This window comes from Stenella coeruleoalba, assembly GCF_951394435.1.
Source record: "Stenella coeruleoalba genome assembly, chromosome: 7".
Classification (NCBI taxonomy): Eukaryota; Metazoa; Chordata; class Mammalia; order Artiodactyla; family Delphinidae; genus Stenella; species Stenella coeruleoalba.
In genome coordinates, this window is record NC_137153.1 from 81092061 (window position 1) to 81104398 (window position 12338).

General features: G+C 37.0%; 1 protein-coding gene across 4 annotated transcripts in view; it reads right to left on the reverse strand.

The window, feature by feature from the left end:
* LOC307189266 (guanine nucleotide-binding protein G(q) subunit alpha) overlaps positions 1-12338 on the reverse strand; it is a 441007-nt gene that overhangs the window by 423656 nt on the left and 5013 nt on the right. For all 4 annotated transcript variants that reach the window (XM_079927177.1, XM_079927176.1, XM_079927174.1 and 1 more), the window contains exon 2: positions 12100-12294. The gene's annotated coding sequence lies outside the window, so the exon portion shown is untranslated. The remainder of the gene's footprint in view (positions 1-12099; positions 12295-12338) is intronic.

A 12338-nucleotide genomic window follows, 5' to 3' on the forward strand; every position in this document is an offset into this window, starting at 1 on the left:
TAGGCTGAATTTCAGGGGAGCCACACAGAATCAAAAATAACACCTTTGAGTTGCCCAATCAAGGGCTAGGCTGCAGGAATCTTTATACTCCTCTTGTCAGTTATTTGTTAAAAGCTGGGGCACAGGGAGAGGGACACAAATAACCAGCACTTCTGCTCTCCAGGTCGTCAGCAAAGCTGCTTCTGGTAGCCTGAAGGCACCCTAGCAACAAAGAGACACAGGTGCCGGCTCTTGGGGGGTGCCAAGCCCCTTAGGTGCTAGAAAGCACAAAACATAAACACACTGTAATAAGACTACTTGAAACATCAGAAATGGTAGTGAACAAAAATGCACTCCAATGCTGCTCCTTCAGAGAGGGTAATTCTGATAACAATGTGATGTTTATCCTTCCAGGTTATTTTCTGTGCTCTTACATTCAGTCCACAAATATGTATGAATGTCCACTGAGTCCACTAGACGCTGATGCTGCAGATAAATCAGATAGACCTTGTCTCTGTTTTCATTATCTTACATTCCAGTCGGCATAGTGCTTGTCTAACTATCCTGTATCTTGCCTGTTTCACTTTACAATATACCATGGATACCTTGTTACATCAACATATGCAAATTCGCTGCATGTTTTATTGGCCACATACCATTCCATAAAAGGAAAGCAGCATAATTCATTTAACCAATTTCCTATTGATTACGCACTGATTCCTAAAAGAAAATAGCTGAGGAGAAAATAAAGCAAGTACCTTCTTTACATGGGTGACACATCTTTGCATGGGTGTATTCTCTGAGGCCAACTGAGAGACGGTTACTTTTTAGGATGAAGATATGTACGGATAAGTAGAGCAATCTGCCTGAACTTAAACCTAAGAGAAGGTTTCAGAAATATTCTGGGTGAGGATGCACAAAGGTATGAGAGTCAGACCACACTGAGCATGGAGGCCACGTTAATGTGAGGAAGTTGAACAGATGTTACATTAGAAACCATTACAAGTCTTTGGGGGGAACTTCAAGTCATTTTACAACAGGTATATACTGTATGATTTCCAGTTATTAGTTTGCCATTCAATCCTCTGATGCATACTTATAATACAGATGAGGAAAATGATGACCACTGTTGCACAACCAATGAGTGGTAAAACCTGGATCTGAATCCTAGTCTGACTCCTCAACCCATATTTTTCGCAAACATAATGCTGCCTACACTTATGCTAAACTGTCAGATTTTAAGCAGCAAAGTATAAACTGGGTTTGCATTTTACTGCCTGGCTGAGGAGAGGTGGGGAGATGATGACTAGAGGCAATGAAAGTTGCTTATCAGCAGGATGGGCCTCTAGGGGAGAACATTAACTATTTTTATTTATTTATTTATTTATTTATTTATTTTTATTTTTATTTATTTATTTTTTTGGTACGTGGGCCTCTCACTGTTGTGGCCTCTTCCGTTGCGGAGCACAGGCTACGGATGCGCAGGCTCAGCGGCCATGGCTCACGGGCCCAGCCGCTCTGCGGCATGTGGGATCTTCCCAGACCAGGGCACGAACCCGTGTCCCCTGCATCGGCAGGCGGACTTTCAACCACTGCGCCACCAGGGAAGCCCAACTCTTTATTTTAAAGTAAATTTTTTAATAGAAATGTAACATACACAGAAAAAGTGCACAAATCAGAAGCACCAATGAATTTTTATAAAGTACATCTGTGGGACCAGATCTTCACACTCAAAACTTTAAACGTTATCAGCAACCCAGACCCCTGTCAGTATTCACCACAATCCTGCTTACTATCACCATGGATTTATTTCACCTGTTTCAGCTCTTCAAAAACGGAATCACATCATGTAGTAGGCAGCTTCTGAATGAGTCCCAATGACCTTTACGCCCTGGTATTAATGTCCTTGCTATACTCCCCTCTGGAACTAGAGACTTGCTTCTAAATGGAATGTGGCAAAAGTGATGGGATGGCACTTCCAAGATTAGCTGACGAAAGCCCTACCTTGTTCTCTCACTTGCTCCCTCTGATGCGAGACAGCTGCCCTGTCATGAGCTGACCTAGGGAGAGACGTGTGTGGCAAGGAACTAAAGGAGGTCACCACCCCACAGCCAGTGAGGAGCTGAGGCCCTCAGTCCAGAGCTTATTAGGAGTGAATCCTGTCCAGAACCACATAAGTACACTTGGAAGCAGATCCTCCCTCAGCTGAGTTTTCAAATGAGACCACAGCCCCAGCTGACACTTCAATTACAGCCTTGAGGCCGAGGCCCCCAGCTAAGCCACACCTGGACTCCTGACCCACAGAAACTGAGACCATAAATATATGTTACTTTAAGCTGCTAAATTTTGTAGTAATTTGTCATGAAGCAATGTATTATATGTACTCCTTTGTATCTGGCTTTTTTCAGTCGACATTAAATTTGTGAGATTCAGCCATATTTTTGTATATAGCAAGAGTTCATTCACTTTCATCGTATTCTATTGTATTGAAGTTACCACAATTTATTTATTCTCCTCTTGGAAGACATTTGGGTTATTTCTAGTTCGGGGCTATATGAATAGTGCTTCTTTGAACAGTCTTCTGCATGTCTTTTGGGACACATATGTACACACATCTGCTAAGGATGCACTAGGAGTGCAATTGCCAGGTCACAGGCTATGCATCTGTTTAGCTTTCCACAGTACTGCCAGCAGTTTGTAAAGTGCTGATATTAATTTACTGCTCCACCAGAAGTGCGTGGAGTTCCAGTTGCTGCACATCCTCATCAGCTCTCTTTTTCATCTTAGTCATAACGATGGGCATATAGTGGTGTTACATTATGGTTTTAATTTGCATTTCCCTGATTAATTAATGTTTGTTTTAATTTAATTAATTTAATTACTTAACTTTCATTTCCCGCATTAGGATGAGCACCTTCTCAGGTTTTTTGGTTATTTTGGATATTCTTCCTTTTGATATGCCTGTTCAAGCATTGTCCATTTTTCTGTCAAGTTGTCTTTTTCTTATTGGGTTCTGATACAAACTGGAATCAAGGTCTTGTCAGAAATAGATATTGAAAAGAACTGTCATTCTTTGGTTTGTCTTTTCATTCTTCAGTGATTATTTTGTTGATTATTTAGATTGACAATCCATCTAGGATTGATTTTTGTATATGAGTTGACATAAGGGTCAAAATTAATTGTTTCTATATGAAGACTGACACATCACCATTTATCGAAAAAAAAAATCCTTTATCCATTGTACTTTCACCTTTGTCATAAACAAAGTGACCATATATATGAGTCACAGTCCAAACCTTTCTGTTCCATTGCTCTATTTCTATTGTGTCAACACCACATTGTTTTAGTTATCATAGCTTTAACGAGTCTTGTTGTCTGACAGTGTAAGTCCTACAGCTTTGTTCTTGTTTTTCATATCTTACTATTTCTTGGTCCTAAGAATCTCCACATAAATTTTAGACTCAGCTTGTCAGTTTACACACACACACACACACACACACACACACACACACACACACGGGATTCTGCTTCTTATTGCATTGAATTTGTAAAAAGTGCGGAGATTACTGATTTTCCTACTGCATTAAATCTGTAGAAAGTGTGGAGATTATTGATTTACAATGCTGAGCCTTGCTATCAATGACTATGATATATCTGTTCATTTATTTAAATATGATTTAATTTCTCTCAATAAAGTTTCTCAGTTTTCTGTGTAGAATTTTTGTAAATTTTTCATTATATTTATTCCTAGGTGTTTTGATTTTTTAAAAACACTTTTATTATAAAATAAAAATAGATTCAGGAAACCACATAAGACAAATTTATAGCTTAATATTACAAGGCAAATACCATTTTAACTGACACCCAGGTGAAGAAATAGAACTTTGCCTAAAGCCCCTCCATCTGTCCTGATCCAATTATAATTCCTTTCTTTCCCAAAGTAATCATTTTCCTGACTTTTATAATTGGCTCTTCCTTAAATTTCTTTATAAATGTTATCACCCTAGTTTGCCTCCCTAGACAGCATCGTTTAGTTTTGCCCAGTTTTAAATAATGACTTTTTCTCTTTTAATCTACAGGTTGCTTTTCCATCCTTTTATTGCCCTTCAATTTACCTGCTGACATGTAGAGTTTCCCACATGTAGAGTTAACATGTAGAGTTTCCCACAATATGGGTTTTGCTGAATACATGTCCATGGTGCAGCTCAACATGTTCCTCTGTCCTATTTCCTGCAAAATGGGAAACTGATCAATCCTTTTGGGAAGACTATAGTCTGGTGTATTATTTCATTAGGAAGCAGGCAACATCTAGCTATTCTCCTTTTATGATGTTAGCAGCCACTGATACTTAGTGTCTAGATCTGTTAACTCATCACAGATTGCAAAATTATGATATTCTAAGTTGATCATTTCTTTTTCATTTATTGGCTGGAATACGTCTATGAAGAGATCTATCCCCTCATCTACAATTTTGTTACATAGTGGTACAGTTCATAGTGGAAAGACAGGATAAAGGCTTGTTTCTTCCCCCACCTCACTACATCACTGTCTTTTTAAAAATCAGTTTTCATTATAATGATTTTTCTCTCAATTATACTCACAAGTTGACTTTTTTTTATATCCATAGAAACCCATGGATTTAAACACAGTTGATGAGTTTCAATTCATTGTAATTATTATCCTTATTGATGCTCAAATTGCTCCACTGTCCACTGAGAACCTCTTTACCTTTGGCTAAGTCCTTTTGAAATAACCCTAGTAGTCTTTGATAACTTTCTTGTTACTTGGTATCACAAGATTTTCCAAGTTCGTCTCACACAAATGATCCAGACCTGAAATCAGCTTTCTAGACCACAATCTGGACCCTATGGATGACTTTTGCTATTTTGTTGGTCATTATTTCTAGGCCTAGTCAATGAACAGAGATAGAATGTGTATGTATGTATTTTTGTGTGTGTACATGTGCACGTATACACATATATAGTCATATATAACTATATAGTACAGATATACAGTTAATATGTATCTATAGATAGAAATAGGCCTAACTATCTACATGTCTAATCTAAATATATGTAGAAATATATATATCATTAAAATACCTTATTAGTACAGATAATTCAAATTCAGCACTGCAGAGTTTTTAGTTAACCTCTTCTATATTACTTCTGTGTTCCCTTTCTTCCCACCCTGAGAACCCTAGTTCTCAAGTTCACAAGGGGTGTTATAATTAGACTATTTCATAATTGTTCATTTGCTCTATTCCATATTACAAAACAGACTCAGGACAGAAACTCTAATATTATGTTTGGTAAACAATACGTTTATTGAAAACAGTTTTAACTTCATTTGGCATTTGTTCAATCTTTCTCTCTCATTTAAAGGACTGACATCTCCATTGCCAGAGCATATTGCCATTATATACTATACTCTCTCCGTTTTAACCTTCATTTAGTTCTAATTCTATAAAAACTATATTCTTACTTCTCACCATCGGTTCTTACACTGATTGCCTCTAGTCATTTTGGTTGTATGATGCTTATTCTTTGATAGATTCTTTCAGGGTTTATGTAATTAAGATACGTTGAGTTCTTGTATGTTGATAACAGGCGGCCTGTCTCCAATTATAAGTGAAAGTTAGTTTTGTTGGGATTAAAATTCCAAGCTCACTTCTTTAAGTCTAAAAATTTCTCTAGAATACACTTTGGTGTTGGTTGTTCAGGCTTAATAGTCTCAGGCATGTGATGTACTCTATCAATATGCAGTTTCTATTATTACTGTTATTATTAATTTAGAAAAGTTTCTTGAATCATTTTGTTGGTATTTGTTCTGTTTCCTTGCTTTGATTTTCTTCTTTAGGGGCTCCCATCATTTGTATATTTTATTTTATTTTTTGCCTATGTACAATATTTGTCACATCCTCTTGAATCTTTAACAATTTCTTTTTTTTTTTAATTTTAGATATTCCATAATCTTCACCTACTTTTCATAAGGTGTTATCTGTTGTGTTTATTCAGCCTTGTGCTTCTCCTGGTTAAGACTTCTTTTTTTCTTTTTTTTTTGGGCCCTGCCTCATGGCTTGCAGGATCTTAGTTCCCTGACCGGGGATTGAACCCCAGGCCCCCAGCAGTGAAAGTGCCAAGGCCTAACCACTGGACCACCAGGGAATTCCCAAGACTTCTTTTTTAAATGACTTTTTTTTCCCATCGTAATTCATTCCTGGGATCAGTTTCATGTTTGAACATTAAACCAACCTTACATTACTAGAATAAAGCCAATTTGATTGTGATATATTATTGTTTTACATATCATGGATACAGTTTGTGCTTTTGTTTACACATTTTGCATGCATGTTCAAAAGAGAAACTGGCCTGTGATTCTATTCTTGTAATATTCTTTTTAGTTTTGATCTGAAGCTTATGTTGGGCTTACAAAAATTCTGAGCAATATATTCTTTTCTGTTTCCTGGAAGATTTTTATGTAGGATTACCACTATTTCTTCCCTAAATATTTGGAAGAATTTACTTGGAAAGCCATTTATCCCTGGAAATCATTTTCTGTAAAGGTACTTAATTATACAAACAACTTTTTGAGTAGATATAGATGTTTTAGATATTTTTTCTTTCTTGGGTTAGTCTTGTTAGGTTGCATTTTTTAAGAATTTATAATTTTGGATGAATTTTCAAATTTATAAATAAAAAATTATCATAATTTTAACAGTTTCATTGGGATATAATTTACGTACCGTAATTTCAACCCTTTAATGTATACAATTCAGTGGTTCTTAGTGTAACCACTAAAAGACCTGTGTAACAATCACAACAATCCAATTTTAGATTTTTGTCCCCCCACAAAAAAACCCATTACATATTAACAAGGTTTTTTCATTCTCCTCAACCCTCTCAGCCCTAGGCAACCACTAATCTACTTTCTGTCTCTACAGCTTTGCTATTCTGGGCATTTCATATAAATGGGACCATACAATATGTGGTCTTTTGTGAGTGGCTGCTTTTACTTTACATAATGCTTTCATGGTTCATCCATGTTGTAACATGGATCAATATTTCATTCCTTTTTATAGCTGAATGCTATTCTATTGTACGGATATTCCACATTTTGTTTATTCATTTATCAGATTGGCATTTGAATTATTTCCACCTTTTGTTTTTATAAATATGCTTCTATGAACATTCATGTACAAGCTTTTATGCAGATAATAAGCTTTTATTTCTCTTAAGTATATATTTAGTAGTGGAACTATGACTGCTATGACCCTATGACCCTATGACTGCTGGGTCATAGGGTAACTCTATGTTTAACACTTTGAGGAACTGTCCAGCTGTTTTGTAAAATGGCCGCACCATTTTACATTCCCACCAGAAACGTATGTGGGTTTCAATCTCTTGTCTTAAGGCCTAGCATGTCATCTATGCTGGAAAAGGTTTCACATGTAGTTGAGAAGGATGTGTATTTTACTGTTTGGTTGAGTGTTCTATAGACATTTATTAGGTCTTGTTAATTCGTAGTGTTGTCCAAGTCTTCCATATCCTTGTTGATCTTCTGCCTAATTGTTCTATCCATTATTGACCGTGGAGTACTGAAGCCTCTACCTAATGTTGTGGAATTATCTATTTCTTCATTCATCTATTTCTATCTATTTCAATTCTTCATGTATTTTGGTATCTTCTTCATGTATTTTGGTTTTATCTTATTCAGGTCACATATGTTAATAATTTTTATATCTTCCCTTTTTTTAATCATAAAATGTCCCTTTTCATATCTAGTAACTTTTTTTTGTTTTAAAGTCTATTTTTTCTGGTATTAGTATAGCTACTTCAGCATTCTTATGGTTGCTATTTGCATGATGTATATTTTTTCATCCTTTTACTTTGTACACATTAGACCTTTGAATCCAAGGAGTGTCTCCTATAGAAAACATTTTTTTAAACCCAGTTTGACAATTTCTGCCTTCTTTTGATTGTATTGTTTAATTCATTTTCATTTAGTTTTTATTATTATATGGTAGGATTTATTTATGTCTATCATTTTACCTTTTGTTTTCTACATGTCTCATGTTTTTGTTTTTTTGTTATTGTTCCTCCATTTTCCTTTTATATTAAGTGGATATTTTCTACTGTAACATTTAATTCCTTTAATGATTTTTAACCACATTTTTGAGTAATGGCTGCTCTAGGGCTTATGTAATACATCTTCTCAAAATCTCTTCAGATTTATACTAACTTCATTCCAGTGAGAAACAGAAACTGTACTTTTATAGAGCTGCGTTACTTCTCCTCTTTTTTGTTTTTATTACATTTATATATGTTACATACTTAACAACATATTATTATAATTATTACTTCACACAAGCTTATCTTTTAAAGGAGCTTAGAGAAAAAAGTAGAGCAAATAAATATTTATAGAGTTTGTTGGGTTAATCTATTTATTTACCATTTCTGGTTCTCTTCCTTTCTTCCTGCGGATTCAGGTTATGATCTAGTGTCATTTTTATTCTAGTACAGCTTTGTTCTCACTGCCTTCTTTGTACAATATCATCAAATATATGACATTTCTTTATGTTATATACAGAACAATCCAAATATAATCTTATTGTTTATGCACTTACTTTTTAAATTAGTTAAGAGAAGGAGAAGAAATTTGAAATTACATTATCTTTTATAATTCCCTACACAACTGCTCTAGTCAGCATTTTTTGTTTTGTTTTTATGGCTTGATTTACTGCCTGCTATCATTTGAAGGACTTCCACTAGTATTTCTTGTGAAGCCCGTTTGCTAACAATGAATTCACCCAGTTTCTGTTTCTGTGTCTGTGTTATGGTACAGTACTGATGATAAGTTGTGGAGTGGTAGGAAAAACTAAAATGTGATGTACTGTATGATGAATGTTTTACTGAAGTGGCTTTGTCAAATTATAATGATTTATGAGAGAAATCACATAAGGCTAGCATCACAATTCTCCAGGAATGTTCTGTAGAATGCTGATGTTAATGATGAATATGTGAATCCCAAATCTTTCATTTTATTGACCTTATCATCATTAATTCTTCTCCCAACAATGCCATAACTATAGTTGAGTTCTAAAGTGTACCTTCCTCTTTTCCCATAGAAATTGTCCCACAATTTTAAAAAGTTCTCAAAGGTGAAAAAGTTCACACGAAGTTTATCACGTTTGCAAATGCCAGTGAAAATGCTAAGGTAACACTGTCCAAAATGCAATATTCTTCTGTGAGAGCACCCAATTTTAAACAAATACACATTTTCTAAATACAACTTAGACCTGTGACATGTTTTGGCCAATGAAGTGTGAGCAGACATGATGGCCTTAAATGAGCAACAGAGGCCTTAAATGGGCTTGTACGGTTGGGCTCACCTCTTATGTTTCAGTGAACTTTGTAAGAAGACAGGGCCTGGGAGCTGTGGCCTCACAGTTGGGCTCCAGAGTAAGATGTGTGGGACAGACCTCAAACTGACCCAAAATATGGAGCAAAAGCAGCCATCTAGAGGTCTCAAAGAGAGCCACTGCAGCTAGCCCATAGGTCCAAGAAAAATAAATTCTTGTTTATGTAACTGAGTTTTGGGGTGATTTGTTCCAAAGCATTATCACAGCAAGAGCTGACTAATACAACATCCTCCAAATCATTGTTATGTAGATGGCTGCCACCATGCCTACATGTAAGGCAATTGTGTACTCAAATTTTGAGAATTCTTGAACTCTTGGTGCCTCTCCAACACAATTTACATGGCTAAAGTTTCTCCAAATAAGTTCACTAATGTACCACAAAGATCTCCCTAAACTTTTATTAAATGTAATTCAAAGTTCTTTCTATTCATTTTCTGCTTCTATGTAGTTAAAATGCTTTTTATGAATCTAAAAGGATGGAAAATTGTAACAAAACATCTTTGTAGATAGCTGTTATTCACAAAGGAAAATTACAAACAAAATAGGCATTTCACTGAGTGTAGAGCACTGATGCCCTGAGTGCCTCTAAATGCCAAGTGAACAAAGGCACTTAATAAATATTGAATTCTGCTCTCTCCACTTGAGAGGGAGAGCAAGCTATTCTAAAGTGGTGGAGGGATGCTCTTAGCAGCTATTTGCAACACTCTGTGAGCTTGGACACTGTGTAGCTACGAAGAAACCTTTTGTCTAAGGAAACTAACTAAAGAAACTTGAAAGTGGAAAAAGAGAGAAAGAATGAGAGAATAAATACCCTTCTCATGGTGACTCATTCACTTATTCGTTCATTTACCAAATATTTACTATGTGTATGGTACTGTGCTGAAAACTGCACAGAACACAGAGATGTACCTCTGTTCTCAGGGAGGTTAGAGACCAGAGAGGGAGATAAGATGTAGATGCCTTATGGCAGTTCCATATATGTCTTGTTAAACTGTTTACAAGTTCAGGGGAGAAAAGGGATCCATATCTTGCTTGGATTCTCAGTGAAGTTTTCCCAGAGAAGGAGGTGTAAAATAGATTGACTAGAAAAAAAAATTAATGTAATAGGTAGGTATGAAAGGGAGCAAAGATGCAGAGACAATTAGATCCAGTTATTTTTTTTAAAGTCTAGAAAGTGAAATTAAAGTCAAATTATGGAGGGTCTTGAATGTCAATCGTAAGAGTTTGGCTGCATTGTGTTGGCAATGGGTGTCATGGACGGTTTGGAACAGGGCAATGGCATAATCCAAGAACCTTAGGAGGTGTAATAGAGGTTGTAGGGAGGAAGATAGGAAGACATGCTATTCTCTGAAGCAATCATCGCAATCCAGGTATAAAATAATAAATGGTAGAACTGGAGTAATGGCAACACAGATGGAAGGGAGGAGTATGAGAGACCCTATAAAGAAAAACTGTCAGGGCTTGGTCATTGATTGGATACATTCATTTATCCATTTAACAAAGGTTATCAGTAACTGTGCTAGTCGCTGGGGATGCAAGAGTAAGCAAAACAGACATGATTTCTTCCTCTCGGACCATACGGTAAACACCTACCTAAAACTGGATGTGAAATGTGATGAAGGCTATAAGCGAGAGGTACGTGGTGTTATGTGAGCTACGGTAGGGGGATGTGATGAGTTGAGTAGGTAAGGGGATACTTTCTTGACAAAGTAACACATGAGAAAAGATGAGAAGGATGAGGAGGCATCAATCAGTTGCAAACTAAACAGAAGGACTTTTCATGCAGAGGGGCAGCATGGGCAATGTGCCGTTGTAAGTATGCAGGCCTGAAAGGAGGCCACTGTGGGCTGGATGATTGAGAATGAAAGGAAGGAGGTGCAAGACGAGGCTGCAGAGATCATGCTCCATCCTGCCAAGGGGATGCCCTGCCCTGCAGACTAGTGCACCCAGAGTGCCAGTGCACAACAAGATGAGAAGCTTGCTCTAGAATGCAAGTCAACACACTGTTTCTTTCATCAAGAAAGTCTTGCCTGTTAAACTAAACAGTATATATCTAGTGGAGGTATGATTTACATTCTGAAGCAAGGGCCTTATCTTACAGAATGGCAACAGTTCTCAACCGGCAGCCAGCCTGTGACTCCACATTTTAGACCACTGTGAGGAGGTCTGTCTTTATCCTAAGAGCAATGGAAAGTCACAGAAGGATTTGAAGAGGAGATGGTGGTGTCTGCATCATGGAACGTGGATTGGAAGGCAGCCAGAGTCAGCAGAAAGAAGATGATGAAGTTTGTGTCTGAAACCTTACTTTCTTGGTGAAATAAGAGGTATCCTCTTCAGGTGAGAGAACAAGGACACACAACAGAGTCTAGTGGGACATGAAAAGAGTGGAGAAAGAGTCATTGTTAACAGCCATAAGTAAGGGAGTAGAAAAAAGAAATGGGGACCACATGTCAGTTAAAATAAGACAGCCTGTGTTGTTGACATAGCTCTGTGACTGGATCTAACAAACCCATTGCTCCGAAAGCAGGTCCAGAGAAGATGAATGTTAGAGATGAGTAGAATGCATCTGCAGTGAGGTTCCATGGGAAGGTAAAATGGTTTGGCAGTCTGGGTATAATGTTGTCATGATGGACCAGCAGTCAACTACAGGGAATCAGAGGTAAAATGATAAACTGTATTCTAGTCAAACTTACACTCACCAGAGCCCTGAAGGAGGAGAGTCCACATCTTGTACTGCCCAGTAGCCATGTCCCTCCCAGGGCAGGTACCTGCAGGGAAGCCAAGGCAGCTTGTCTTGGGCCAGGCATGGATCTGGCTTGTCAGAGGATCCCAGAGGTGCTATGGGGAGGCAGCTGTTGCTCACCATGTTCAGGGAAGCTGGAACACACCAGATGCTGAAAGGAAAACCAAAGCCACTATTAAGCCATAACTAAATTAA